The sequence below is a fragment of the Lepidochelys olivacea genome, assembly GCF_965140295.1.
Source record: "Lepidochelys olivacea isolate rLepOli2 genome assembly, chromosome: 3".
Classification (NCBI taxonomy): domain Eukaryota; kingdom Metazoa; phylum Chordata; order Testudines; family Cheloniidae; genus Lepidochelys; species Lepidochelys olivacea.
In genome coordinates this window covers 148,626,052-148,641,582 of record NC_140413.1, presented here as the reverse complement: position 1 = coordinate 148,641,582, position 15,531 = coordinate 148,626,052, and the positions used below count along the sequence as shown (strand labels likewise).

The window sequence follows — 15,531 nt, the reverse complement described above, 5'->3', positions numbered from 1 at the left end:
CAGCACAGAAACATGCATCCCCCTACTAGGCTGGCTTTGCATATCCTAATGCTCGCAACACAGGTTGGACTAACAATGTTACACTGTCTGTCGCCTCAGAATCAGGATGGAATTCCATGGATTTTCACTCATTCCTTGCTCTTTCATATCAGTAAATCTTGATAGCTAGGTAGACAACATTGCTCCAAGCATGTGACAGGTCACAAGAGCGATCAAAACAAAGGGATCAGACTGGCCACTAAGCAATGAGCCCTACTTAATAGTTAACATTTTTCAAAGTTAATGAGATCAACAGAACCCTCAGATTGAAAGCTTTTGTTGTTGCTGAGTATAAGAAGGATCAGGAACATGAATAGGCTGCCTAGATAATGTGTCCCAGAAGAACCCCTTGTAAAGTTACCAGAATCACACCTCCCTCACAATTCCCCTCATCCCCTCCCACTCAAAACAGATCACAGGTTTTCTTTTTATTTATTTATTAAGTTTTAACAAGTTTTCAAACCCTTGCCATGTAAATATAAGAAACAAAACCATTACAACAGTTGCTTTTGTTTAAAGAAACATTATAGGAATATAGTCATCAGATCTTTCCATTTACCAGGGTGTTACCATATTACAGAGTAAGCATCATTAGTATTCCCCTTCTATAATATGCTGTTTCTAGATCACAGGTTTTCTAATTCAGCTGTAGTCCATTCACTAGGAACACATCCCATTACTTACTGCATTGATCGATCATCAATTTCTACAGTGCCTTATATCCCAAACCCTTTTATAAACTTGAACTGATCATCAGTGCACACTCCCGACATCCATCCACCACTGACAGGCAGCCACCTCTGGAGTGGAATGCAACAGCTGATTAACAGCTGAACAGCAACATTACACAAAAGGTTAAGACAGGAAGCAAAGAATCTGATACCCAACCAAAATGTAGAGATAATGCCAGTGGGGCAAGTTAAAATTTGACCAGGATACCAAAACTAGCATTCCAACTCTCCCTCGCTCTCTTTGTTTAATAAAAGTACTGAAAAATCTTTAATGGTTAGACTCAGCATTAGCTCAGAGAAGAGTGCCATCTACTGAATTATCTGCACCACTCCCTACTGTACAAGGTTTTCACTGAAGATATCCCACCCAAATACTGAACCAGATTAGCTTGGGCTGTGCTCTCTTCAGATCTCACAAGATGGTCTGGCTGCTGGCCAAGTAGTTCTCTGCTCGAGTTCCCAGTTTACATTTGCTTTCCCTCCCCTCACACATATGCCCCTGTTTTTAATCCCCTCCCCCGGAACAAATTTTCTCTTACCTGTGCTATCTTTAAAATGTCTCCTCTGCAGGCAGAGCTAAAGAATCATCGTTAGGCCTCATACTGAGACAGCAACAGCAGCAAGGCAGGGGCACTTCTGTTTTGGCATAAGCCTCTTGAAGGAGATACATCAGAGCATTCCAGTCCCTTGGTGAATAGTTCACAGAAAGCAGATGAGCTGTCAAAAGTTCCAGAGGATAACAGTGATGGCCCTGACAGCATAAAGTGAGTGTTGATCTGAGGCCTAAATCTCTGGGCAAGTGCTGGCAAAACACAGGAGGGAAGTTAGGGAGCCATTGTTCTAAATTCTCTCTCAATGAGCAGTGAGGGAACAGCTGCAGCAAGCAAACTGTTTGGAGAGCGGTGAGAAAGTGTGGGTGAACATTTCTGAAAAAAATCAACAAGCAGGAATCCCCTTTCCCAGTGCTCTGCCAGTTCTTGTGCTGTGTGGGTGGGCATAGGAGGGGAAGAAGAGGGAGAAAGAAGAAATCAGTAAACTGGAGTATGGAATCCAAAATAAGCCACTAAATCAGACAAACCAGGCACAGGTTAAGCTTTGCCTGGTCTTTCCTCGGGCAGCATAACATTCACTAAATCTTGTATAATCCACAGCAATCTAGATCAGCAGCCCCTCTGCTAGTCTCACAGTCTTGGTGCTCTAAGAAACCTAAACTCCCATAACTCACCCCCATAACAATATAGACGACCAACAGGATCACTAAAATAACCCTCTAGCACACAAGTTATCACAGCACTAAAGGATGTTCCATATTCTGGGTCTTTACATATTCACTGTAATACGCTGCCTCAAACATCCCCATCCATGAATGCTCTGCAGCTACAGAGAAGGCACCACAGAACTAGTGTTCTGTGTAGTACGAGAACACATCACCAGCCATCGGCAATATCAGGACGGATAAGCTGGAGTGCTGATGAGAAGCACAGTTGGGAAAGTAACTGAAATACTTCCCTGATGGACTGTATTTTCTAAATGGACAACCTACCCTACATTCTCAACTACTGAGGGACAATCTTTACTGATTGCTATATTTGCATTCCACAACGAACTCTCTGTTTAACTTTTCATGAGTAATGTCCCCAAATACTTGGATGCTAATATCTAAACTGTATTGTTAAATCTAATCTAAACCTTAATTTGGGTTATTGCTGGTTATGCACTATATGTATTTTATGACTTTTAAAAACAAACTTTGTATTTGTGGATAATCTAATGTACAGACACTCATTTCTTAATCTGTGTAGCATATAATTTTTAACATTAGCTTTAATAAAAATTTTAAATCTGTTTTTATCCCCTGGGGCTACTAAAGGAGATTCTTCCCTCCCACATAAAAAATAGCAGCTTGTAGCAATGCCCACCCAAAGTGAACATTACCGATTCCGTGGAAGCCTTAAATCCAATGCTGATGCTGCCAGGTGCTAAGCACTGCATGGCCAAGGCAAAAGCAAATGCCAAGAAACAGACTTGCTCTTAATGGCAGTCAGCTTCATTCCAGAGCTGTGGCACTCCAACGAGCCTGATTTTGGTCATTCACTGGTTAGATACAGTCCTCCGCTTCATACAGAAACCTGGACAGGTTGCACTAATTGGACATGGCCCAGTCTATTGTTGTTGGTTATGGAGGGAATTTTGAAGACTTGATCACGCAGTGTAACACAACCTAGGTACACAAGTGGAATAGTTACAGCTGCTGGGGGACCCATATTTGCCTAGTTCCTGATCTGGTTTTTTTTAAATCTCAACCCTAATAATGTTGCATTTGCTTTTGATGATTGATATTTTAAGTGTTTTGACTTTAACCACCGATTGACAAGTGTTTTGCACTTCAGCAGCATGTCCTACGTGAACATTAACAGATTCATGTTCCCCATTTCCACCCACCAGGAACTATCCCCATTTCACAGGTGGAGAAACTGAGGCACCAAGAATGGAAGTGGCTTCCACAAAGTCACAAGGTGAGTCAACAGCAAAGCTGGGAATGGACTGCAAATATGGTTTCATCCAGTGCTTTTACCTCAAGAAAACACCTCATTTCCATGAAGTTTGGCTTGGAAAAGGGAAGAGCCACAATTGTTTTGGAATTTACTTCAGAAAATTCATTAAAAACTCAGACGTAATGTTGCATTAGTGTAGGGCTTTTTGCAAGTAATACCTACACATACACACACACACCCTGTAGCCAGAAAATACATATTCTAAAGGTAAAGGAGAAAGGGCAAGCATGCATGGTATAAGCACATAACTGAGCTGCAGAGCAACGAATCAGAAATGCTCTGGGATCCCAAACAAGCGAAAATAAAGCATCAACTCTGACCCCCTAGCAGGAGAGGGATCTTTATACCAGGTTTAGTTCTCTCTGCTTCTAGGCTTTCATCCCAGAAAGACTTCTTTTGTTTTAATTACCCTTTCATCAGCAAATGGTCAGAGACATGAAAGGCAGAGGATGGTACAGACCTAGCTGTTGTGTGTAGATTTACAGCTATATCTGTATCTGAACAATTATGTGTATGTCCTTGATGCCATGTAAACTTTACAGCTGCTAAGGTCCATTTCTGGCACAATGGGAATGTCTCCCCCTTTCTCCAGATTCCACGCTGGAGGAAAAAGCACTCTCCAAAAGCAGGTGGGGATAACTAAAATGCAGCCTCACCTTCCTTGAAAGAAAAACTCCAAACACCAGTCAGCTGGAAGTCTTTCATATTGCCTAGGTGACATCCAATCATACTTAAAAGCATTTCTATGGAAACTTTAGCCATCCTCTCTGCTAGCCATCCTAGAAAGCTTGTTAGACTGGGCAATTCCATGGTCTATACAGCACTGAGCACACAGATGGCATACAACCTAGCGTAGCTAAAATCTACAGACTTCTGAGCTGTGTAAGGACAGTGAGATGGGCCTGTCCCCCTCCCAACCAGCCTGGACATCTCTTATGAAAGCTCCGTTCATGTACAGCCAACAATAGCTCTTGATAGGCTGGCACTTTGAGGGGAGATGCTGTCCAATCTTCCAATGGAGTGGGGCTGGTGGCCACTATCACACCACTTGCACCCACACCTCTCTTCAGTCAGGAAGATTTCCCCCTTAACACCCGCGAGGTCTCCACATCGCGGGGTGGCCAAGTGTTCCTCACAGACTTCTATAACACAGTCCACGGCCACTCCTTTCTCTGCTACTAGTGCAGTTCATTGCATGCTGGGACCTACAACTTCAATGCTCTACCTAGATCACAGCAGTCTGACCTACTGAGAGCAGTTGTTTCTACACACCATACATTCAGAATGAGGAGAAAAGAGATTGCTTTATAAAGATACACTCTGAGCTTAGCAGATTCAGAGCACAGGCCAAGGGCTGGAGCAGGCACAGAATTTTCCCCCGGCTTTGTAAGTGGTAGAGCTGTACGGTTATTGTAGCAGGGTGCAGTCCCAGAGCACGTCCCCAGGCAGAGCGGCACTGCAGTCAACCTGCCTCAGTTTCCCTCCTGGGTTTTTCAATGACTCTGCTTTCAGGCCAGTTCAGTTGCTAAAGCAACTCAGCCAGAGGGCAAAGCCACAGACGTTCACCCCTTCCAGAATAATCAAAGTTCAAAAAGAACACGCCAATCTTCCATCTCAGTCCTGAGTCAAGCACACAACTGTCTTCAACTCTTTGCATCCTGGAGTCAACTTCCAGCACTCCTGGCTCTGGTTTGTCCCTTCTTCCTCCCCTTAACAGCAGGGGTTGCTGCACCCCATCCAGTATAGGGGGAGCCCACACCCACCCTTTACCAAGTACTCCTCAGCTCTGGAAACCCTAAATAATGGGGCTGTCTGCTCTCTGTAGCCACAAGCTGCCCTGGCTTCTCCTTCCCAGGGCCTTTTCCTATATTTGCTGCCCCTCCTTCCTGGGCTCAAAGGTCTCCACCTTTGGAACAGGGTGGCCACAGCCTTCCTTCCTGGCACTGTGGCTGGCTTCCCCCAGCCCTTCAGCTTCTCCTTGGGATGAGGCTCTACAGCCCTCCTTCCTAGGTCTATGCTGTAGTAGTCACTGACTCCCTAGTTCACCCTCATCAGGGATCAGGTTCTGCTCCAGGGAGTCTCCCTCCAATTCTCTCCGGAGCCTAGGATCCCTCAAGTGAGCTCAGTGCAGTCGTTTACCGGCTGAGCATTACTGTCATCTGTCTAGGCACTTGGCCCCCGTTCCCAAGCTGTCTGCTGATTCTCCCCCTAACATCTATTCTTAACGTGGCCATGTCTTGGAACAGGGACTGACTGGCCCCAGGCCCCACAAGGGCCAGACCACTCTGTTACAGTTACCTTTTTTGTTAAGGGCCATAGTGTAATAGTGCCTTCATAGAACAAACACTCCGCTGGTCACGTGAGGGCTGAGGACAGGTGGATGTTGCTGTCTTCCTGAGATGCTGCAGAGGGTTGTGTTGGCCAAACCTGTAGAGCAGCTTGTTTGCTTTCATTCCTTCTGCTTAGTGTAGGCACCATGGGCAGGGCCCCAGGGATTCCATGATTCTGAGTTGCAGAATTTGCCGTACAGGGAAGCAACCACAGCAGTCCTACTGGCTACAGGAACACCAGCACTTAGGACAATTAGCAGATTTTATTGCAATCTACTGCCATACTGGGCTCCCTGCTTTCCTCTCCCTACTCCACAAGGGGGAGACCTAGCTATTTATGAGAGCAGTTTGCCACCGGAATAACAAGAAGGAGCTTCCTCAGGCAGTTAGGCTTTGGACCAGAACGCTGAACCTCAAACCCTGCAGATCAGCAGCCCCTAACCCAGTGTGAAAGTTAACCCTGGAAACTGAATTTAAGAACTGGCTGCGTGATCCCTACAACCGGTCTGAACTATGGCTGATGGGAAGGGAAAGGGATAGGGCCCTCTTACCTCCCCCCCCCCACACACACACACTTACTTTTGTCCTTTTCACTCCAAGCCCCCTCCTAACACCTCCTAGCAAGCAGGAGGAGGTGGAGATGGGAACAACATAGTGACCCCAAATCCTACAAGACCCCCTGGTTTTACAGTAACAATCTGTATCCCAAAGCAAACTACCAGTAAGCTGCAAAGCCTGGAAAAATAAATGCACAGTGATTATTCCCTGTTAAAGGATGATAAATGGGGGACTAACTACCCAGATATCTGATGGAAAAGTTGGGGACAACTTGTTTCAGAAGACAGAGGCAGTAAGGAGGCGGCCAGCCATTTTAGACTTGATTCGGACCAACAGAGAGGAAGGAATTGGTTGCCCCTCTGAAGGCTGAAGACAATTTGGGTGAAAATGATCGCAATGATAGATTTCATGATTCTAAGGAGAGGAAGGAGTGAGAGCTACAGAATAAGGACAAAGGACTTCCAAAAAGCAGACTTTAGCAAACTCTAAGGACTGGTAAGTAAAGTCCCACGGGTAGAAGGGAAAAAGGAGTTCACCAAAGCTGGCAGTTTCTCAAAGAGACAATATTAAAGGCATGACAGCAAACTATCCCAATATGAAGGAAAGATAGAAAGAAAAGTCAGAGGACAAAATGATTATATCAGGAGTTCTTTAATGACATAAAAAGAAAAGGAGTACTAGTGGCACCTTACAGACTAACCAATTTATTTGAGCATAAGCTTTCGTGACCTACTTATGCTCAAATAAATTGGTTAGTCTCTAAGTTGCCACTAGTACTCCTTTTCTTTTTGCGAATACAGACTAACACGGCTGCTACTCTGAAACCTTTAATGACCTGAAAATCAAAAAGGAATCCTACAAAAAGTGGAAGCATGGATGAATTGCTAAGGATGAGTACAAAGGATTAGCACAAGCATGTAGGGACAAAATCAAAAAGGCTAAGGCACAAAATCATAGAATCATAGAATATCAGGGTTGGAAGGGACCTCAGGAGGTCATCTAGTCCAACCCCCTGCTCAAAGCAGGACCAATCCCCAATCCCTGCTCAAAGCAGGACCAATCATCCCAGCCAGGGCTTTGTCAAGCCTGACCTTAAAAACTTCTAAGGAAGGAGATTCTACCACCTCCCTAGGTAACGCATTCCAGTGTTTCACCACCCTCCTAGTGAAAAAGTTTTTCCTAATATCCAACCTAAACCTCCCCCACTGCAACTTGAGACCATTACTCCTTGTCCTGTCCTCTTCTACCACTGAGAATAGTCTAGAACCATCCTCTCTGGAACCACCTCTCAGGTAGTTGAAAGCAGCTATCAAATCCCCCCTCATTTTTCTCTTCTGCAGACTAAACAATCCCAGTTCCCTCAGCCTCTCCTCATAAGTCATGTGTTCCAGACCCCTAATCATTTTTGTTGCCCTTCACTGGACTCTCTCCAATTTATCCACATCCTTCTTGTAGTGTGGGGCCCAAAACTGGACATAGTACTCCAGATGAGGCCTCACCAATGTCAAATAGAGGGGGACGATCACGTCCCTCGATCTGCTCGCTATGCCCCTACTTATACATCCCAAAATGCCATTGGCCTTCTTGGCAACAAGGGCACACTGCTGACTCATATCCAGCTTCTCGTCCACTGTCACCCCTAGGTCCTTTTCCGCAGAACTGCTGCCTAGCCATTCGGTCCCTAGTCTGTAGCTGTGCATTGGTTTCTTCCGTCCTAAATGCAGGACCCTGCACTTATCCTTATTGAACCTCATCAGATTTCTTTTGGCCCAATCCTCCAATTTGTCTAGGTCCCTCTGTATCCTATCCCTGCCCTCCAGCGTATCTACCACTCCTCCCAGTTTAGTATCATCCGCAAATTTGCTGAGAGTGCAATGCACACCATCCTCCAGATCATTTTTGAAGATATTGAATAAAACCGGCCCCAGGACCGACCCCTGGGGCACTCTACTTGACACCGGCTGCCAACTAGACATGGAGCCATTGATCACTACCTGTTGAGCCCGACAATCTAGCCAACTTTCTACCCACCTTATAGTGCATTCATCCAGCCCATACTTCTTTAACTTGCTGGCAAGAATACTGTGGGAGACCGTGTCAAAAGCTTTGCTAAAGTCAAGAAACAATACATCCACTGCTTTCCCTTCATCCACAGAACCAGTAATCTCATCATAGAAGGAGATTAGATTAGTCAGGCATGACCTTCCCTTGGTGAATCCATGCTGACTGTTCCTGATCACTTTCCTCTCATGTAAGTGCTTCAGGATTGATTCTTTGAGGACCTGCTCCATGATTTTTCCGGGGACTGAGGTGAGGCTGACTGGCCTGTAGTTCCCAGGATCCTCCTCCTTCCCTTTTTTAAAGATTGGCACTACATTAGCCTTTTTCCAGTCATCTGGGACTTCCCCGTTCGCCACGAGTTTTCAAAGATAATGGTCAATGGCTCTGCAATCACAGCCGCCAATTCCTTTAGCACTCTCGGACGCAACTCATCCAGCCCCGTGGACTTGTGCACGTCCAGCTTTTCTAAATAGTCCCTAACCACCTCTTTCTCCACAGAGGGCTGGCCATCTATTCCCCATGTTGTGATGCCCAGCGCAGCAGTCTGGGAGCTGACCTTGTTAGTGAAGACCGAGGCAAAAAAAGCATTGAGTACATTAGCTTTTTCCACATCCTCTGTCACTAGGTTGCCTCCCTCATTCAGTAAGGGGCCCACACTTTCCTTGGCTTTCTTTTTGTTGCCAACATACCTGAAGAAACCCTTCTTGTTACTCTTGACATCTCTTGCTAGCTGCAGCTCCAGGTGCGATTTGGCCCTCCTGATTTCATTCCTACATGCCTGAGCAATATTTTTATACTCTTCCCTGGTCATATGTCCAACCTTCCACTTCTTGTAAGCTTCTTTTTTATGTTTAAGATCCGCTAGGATTTCACCATTAAGCCAAGCTGGTCGCCTGCCATATTTACTATTCTTTCGACTCATCGGAATGGTTTGTCCATGTAACCTCAACAGGGATTCCTTGAAATACAGCCAGCTCTCCTGGACTCCTTTCCCCTTCATGTTAGCCCCCCAGGGGATCCTACCCATCCGTTCCCTGAGGGAGTTGAAGTCTGCTTTCCTGCAGTCCAGGGTCCGTATCCTGCTGCTTACCTTTCTTCCCTGTGTCAGGATCCTGAACTCAACCAACTCATGGTCACTGCCTCCCAGATTCCCATCCACTTTTGCTTCCCCCACTAATTCTTCCCTGTTTGTGAGCAGCAGGTCAAGAAAAGCTCCCCCCCTAGTTGGCTCCTCTAGCACTTGCACCAGGAAATTGTCCCCTACGCTTTCCAAAAACTTCCTGGATTGTCTATGCACCGCTGTATTGCTCTCCCAGCAGATATCAGGAAAATTAAAGTCACCCGTGAGAACCAGGGCGTGCAATCTAGTAGCTTCTGCGAGCTGCCGGAAGAAAGCCTCATCTACCTCATCCCCCTGGTCCGGTGGTCTATAGCAGACTCCCACCACTACATCACTCTTGTTGCTCACACTTCTAAACTTAATCCAGAGACACTCAGGTTTTTCTGCAGTTTCGTACCGGAGCTCTGAGCAGTCATACTGCTCCCTTACATACAGTGCTACTGCCCCACCTTTTCTGCCCTGCCTGTCCTTCCTGAACAGTTTATAAATGAGTTACACCTAAACAGGGACATAAAAGACAGTAAGAAGAAGTTCTTTAAATAGATTAGGAGAAAGAGAAAAAGATGAAGGAAAACAAATACTCGACTCAGCAGGGCAGGAGAGCTAATTGATTATATCAAGCAGGCTGATGTGTTTAATACCTGTTTTCCTTCAGTTTTCACCAAAATGGTTAATTGTGCCCAGATGCTTAAAAGCAGGGCTTGATGAAATTCACCCGAGAGTACGTAAGGAACTAGCCAAAGCAATCTCAGAACCCAGAACCATTAGCAATTATCTTTGCAAACTCATGGAGGATGGGTGACATCCCAGAGGACTGGAGAAGGGTGCAAACAGTACTTACAGTTAAAAAGGGAACAAAGAGAAGCTGGTGAATTATAGACCAGTCAGCTTACCTTCCATATCTGGAAAGATACTGGAATAAATTAGTAAACAATCAATTTGTAAGCACCTAGAGGGTAACAGAATAGCAGCCATCACAAAAGATTTTTCAAGAACAAAATCATGCCAAACCAATCTAATTTCCTTCTCTAACTGGCCTAGTGGATGTGGGGAAGCTTTAGCTATATCTTGATTTTAGTAAAAGTACTCCTTTTTGTTTTTGCGAATACAGACTAACACGGCTGTTACTCTGAAACCTTGATTTTAGTGAGGCTTTTGACAGTCCCACATGACATTCTCATATGCAAACTAGGGAAATGTCACTGTCATACCAGAAGTCTGTATCTAGTGGGGTCACGCAGGGGTCTCTCCTGGGTCTGGTACTATTGAATATCTTCGTTAATGATTTGGACAATGGAGTGGAGAATATGCTTATAAAATCTGTGGATGACACCAAGCTGGGAGGGGTCTGGATGCACTTTGGAAGACAGGATTGAATTCAAAACGATCTTGACAAATTGGTGAATTGGACTGGAATCAACAAGATGAAATTCAATCAAGACAAGTACAAAGTACTACATTTAGGAAGAAAAAAATCAAATGCACAACTATAAAGTGGGGGAAAACTGGCTAGGCAGTAGCAGTGCTGAAAAGAATCTGGGGATTATAGTGGATCACAAATTGTGTATGAGCCAACAATGGCAAATATTCTGGGATGTGTTAACAGGAGAGTTGTATGTAAGACCCGGGAGGTAATTGTCCAGCTCTACTCAGCACTGTCGAGGCCTCAGCTGAAGTACTATATCCACTTTAAGAAAGATGTAGGTTTAAATTGGAGCAAATCCAGAGGAGAGCTATAGAAATGATAAAATGTTTAGAAAACCTGACGTAGGGAAAGGTTAACAAAATGGGCATGTTTAATCTTGGAAAAACACGACTGAGGGGGGACTGAGAACAGTCTTCAAATATGTTACGGGCTGTTTTAAAGAGGATGGTTATTGATTGTTCTCCAGGTCCACTGAAGATAGGACAAGCAGTAATGGGCTCAGTCTGCAGTGAGGAAAATGTAGGTTAGATAGCAGGAAAATCTTTCTAGCTGCAAAGATAGTTAAGCACAGGAATAGGCTTCCAAAGGAGGCTGTAGAATCCTCATCATTGGAGATTTTTAAAAACAAATTAGAGAAACACCTGTAAGGAATGGTCTAGGTTTACTTGGTCCTGTCTCAACACAGGAGGCTGGATTGGATGTCCTCTTAAGGTCCCTTCCAGATGTTCATGTCTATGATTCTACACAATTCAGCTGTAAACTCATTTATTCATATTTTTTTCCTAATCTCATTCTGCCACAGAGCATTGAGTCTGGTGCAGATTTCAGCACTACTGAACCACAAATCCAGGAGTCTCTAAGGGTATGTCTACACAGCCCGCAGAAGCAAGCCTCCCAGCCTGGGTTGACAGACTTGGGTTAACTGCGCATACGCTAGTGCTCTAAAAAGAGCTGTGTAGACCACCCTTTGAAGTTCCAACTCTGTCTGTACCTCAGACTCTGGAGCCCAACTCATTACCTAGGCTTCTTCTAGGATAAAAAACCTTAACACCCCTGCTTGCGGGGTGCCACATGTAGGGTAGGGTAGAGTGGTGTGCACCTCATTTCCTCTAGTTTGAGATTGCTCCTTTCGTGTCAACGGATGCATCCCTGAACAGTGCTGGTGCTGCATTTGCATCTGGACACAGCAGGATGGCCCGCACAAGTTGAACAGAAACAGGTACCAGCAGCACCTGATCTGAAGACTATGTCAGAGGAAAAGGGAAGCAAGAAAATGAAAACCAAGGCATCCCTAAAATTCTGTTGTTCACTGATCAAGGGTGGAGGCAGGGAGGGTCTTTTGCAGATGGCAGTGGTAATCCTCAAATACAGCAGCTTTGACTTGTGAGGTGGAATTTGGAAGTGCCTGGCCTGGGTTATGATCACAGACTTTGGGCCTGCTGGGAATTCCCACAGGAAGTTTCATTATGTGTAGCATGCATTCCACAGAGGTAGGAAGGACAACTTGCTGTAGAGACTGGAGGCTCACTCAGTACACATCAGAGGGTTTAATGAAGAAAGGAAGTTCTGTGTTCTTTCCACAAGACTTGACCCAAGACTTTGCACCTCCATATTGGCCAGTTCAAATGGAATCAGATTGCTCCCTTGGGCCATGGCAGATGGATCCCCCTGGCCAATAAAGACTTACGGCTGGACAGGGGAGGGTTGTACATGGCAAGGCTACAGAAAACAAGTGCCTTCTCCTGACAGCATGTTGAGCAGTGGGACAGATTATTATATATCTGTGTCCCCCGTCTACAGTCATCACTGAACTTCCAGCGCTGGAGTTATCAGTGACAGAGGCTGGTCTCTTCAGGTGTGTGTGGAAGAGAGTGGCAAGAGCAATTCAACCCAATGCTCATTTTAAATATTTAACTGTATGAAGACTGGATGTGTCCTCAGTGAGAGACTCACAGGAGTGGAAGAAAAACACCAAAACAACTCCAGTGATCACAGACTCTGGAGCCTCTACGTCTCCTGTATGTCTCTCACATACAGTTCGTACAGACTACACCATGATGGCACTAGACACCCAATCATCAACCATTCGGGAAAGAAGCATGCTGGCCACAGGGAATGAACCAACCTTAACTGGCCTTCTTGGTGTAAGTTTCAGAGTAACAGCCATGTTAGCTGTATTCGCAAAAAGAAAAAGGAGTACTTGTGGCACCTTAGAGACTACCCAATTTATTTGAGCATAAGCTTTCGTGAGCTACAGCTCACTTCATCGGATGCATACTGTGGAAAATACAGAAGATGTTCTTATACATACAAACCATGAAAAAATGGGTGTTTACCACTACAAAAGGTTTTCTCTCCCCCCATCCCACTCTCCTGCTGGTAATAGCTTATCTAAAGTGATCATTCTCCTTACAATGTGTATGATACTTAAGGTGGGCCATTTCCAGCACAAATCCAGGTTTTCTCCCCACCACCCCCACAAACCCACTCTCCTGTTGGTAATAGCTTATCTAAAGTGATCACTCTCCTTACAATGTGTATGATAATCAAGGTAGGCCATTTCCAGCACAAATCCAGGGTTTAACAAGAACGTCTGGCGGGGGTGGGGGGTGTAGGAAATAGGCTTGAATAGAGACTGGAAGTGGCTAAGTCATTATGCAAGGTAACCTAAGTTAATTGTATCCAATTTGCAAATGAATTCCAATTCAACAGTCTCTCACTGGAGTCTGGTATTGAAGTTTTCCTGTTGTAATATTGCAACTTTCATGTCTGTAATCGCGTGACCAGAGAGATTGCAATGTTCTCCGACTGGTCTATGAATGATATAATTCTTGACATCTGATTTGTGTCCATTTATTCTTTTATGTAGAGACTGTCCAGTTTGACCAATGTACATGGCAGACAGGCATTGCTGGCACATGATGGCATATATCACATTGGTAGATGTGCAGGTGAACGAGCCTCTGATAGTGTGGCTGATGGTATTAGGCCCTGTGATGGTGTCCCCTGAATAGATATGTGGGCACAGTTGGCAACGGGCTTTGTTGCAAGGATAGGTTCCTGGGTTATTGGTTCTGTTGTGTGGTATGTGGTTGCTGGTGAGTATTCGCTTCAGGTTGGGGGGCTGTCTGTAGGCAAGGACTGGCCTGTCTCCCAAGATTTGTGAGAGTGTTGGGTCATCCTTCAGGATAGGTTGTAGATCCTTAATAACACGTTGGAGGGGTTTTAGTTGGGGGCTGAAGGCGACAGCTAGTGGCGTTCTGTTATTTTCTTTGTTAGGCCTGTCCTGTAGGTGGTGACTTCTGGGAACTCTTCTGGCTCTATCAATCTGTTTCTTCACTTCCGCAGGTGGGTATTGTAGTTGTAAGAATGCTTGATAGAGATCTTGTAGGTGTTTGTCTCTGTCTGAGGGGTTGGAGCAAATGCGGTTCTATCGCAGAGCTTGGCTGTAGACGATGGATCGTGTGGTGTGGTCAGGGTGAAAGCTGGAGGCATGTAGGTAGGAATAGCGGTCAGTAGCTTTCCGGTATAGGGTGGTGTTTATGTGACCATTGTTTATTAGCACTGTAGAGTTTAGGAAGTGGATCTCTTGCGTGGACTGGACCAGGCCGAGGTTGATGGTGGGATGGAAATTGTTGAAATCATGGTGGAATTCCTCAAGGGCTTCTTTTCCATGGGTCCAGATGATGAAGATGTCATCAATATAGCGCAAGTAGAGTAGGGGCGTTAGGGGACGAGAGCTGAGGAAGCGTTGTTCTAAATCAGCCATAAAAATGTTGGCATACTGTGGGGCCATGCGGGTACCCATAGCAGTGCCGCTGATTTGAAGGTATACATTGTCCCCAAATGTAAAATAGTTATGGGTAAGGACAAAGTCACAAAGTTCAGCTACCAGATTAGCCGTGACATTATCGGGGATAGTGTTCTTGATGGCTTGTAGTCCATCTTTGTGTGGAATGTTGCTGTAGAGGACTTCTACATCTATAGTGGCCAGGATGGTGTTATCAGGAAGATCACCGATACATTGTAGTTTCCTCAGGAAGTCAGTGGTGTCTCAAAGGTAGCTGGGAGTGCTGGTAGCGTAGGGCCTGAGGAGGGAGTCTACATAGAGATCTTGTAGGTGTTTGTGTATGTAGACTCCCTCCTCAGCTATTACCAGCAGGAGAGTGAGGTGGGGGGAGAGAAAAACCTTTTGTAGTGGTAAACACCCATTTTTTTCATGGTTTGTATGTATAAGTACATCTTCTGTATTTTCCACAGTATGCATCCGATGAAGTGAGCTGTAGCTCACGAAAGCTTATACTCAAATAAATTGGTTAGTCTCTAAGGTGCCACAAGTACTCCTTTTCTTTTTGGTGTAAGTTAAAACCCACCACACATCCAATCCTTTTGGAGGGAACAAGCACGAGTTATTTTGCTGCAGCTATTAAGGCAATGTTGCTGCTAGGACATGCCCCTGGAGTGACTCCGTTCTGCTCTGCTCTCCCACTGCATTCCTCAGGTTGTTTAACATGGATTTGGCTCCTTCGTTTCCACAAGTAAGGAGAAGCCTGAATGCTGACTGCCATCTGCAAACACAGCCCAGGCTCCACCCCCGCATGCCTGCAGGCCACCAGGTGTGGCCAGAAATGGCACAAGCTACACACCAAACACACCTTTGATGTGGAGCTGAAAGCATGTAGCCACAGGGCACAAAGAGCACGCCGCCTGC

General features: G+C 45.3%; 1 protein-coding gene across 8 annotated transcripts in view; it reads right to left on the bottom strand.

The window, feature by feature from the left end:
* Positions 1 to 15,531, bottom strand: part of TJAP1 (tight junction associated protein 1) — a 62,413-nt gene that overhangs the window by 27,615 nt on the left and 19,267 nt on the right. For 3 of the 8 annotated variants that reach the window (XM_084625229.1, XM_084625234.1, XM_084625230.1), the window contains one exon: positions 1,310 to 1,487. The exons of the other annotated variants lie outside the window; for them this stretch is intronic. The gene's annotated coding sequence lies outside the window, so the exon portion shown is untranslated. The remainder of the gene's footprint in view (positions 1 to 1,309; positions 1,488 to 15,531) is intronic. 8 annotated transcript variants of the gene reach the window in all.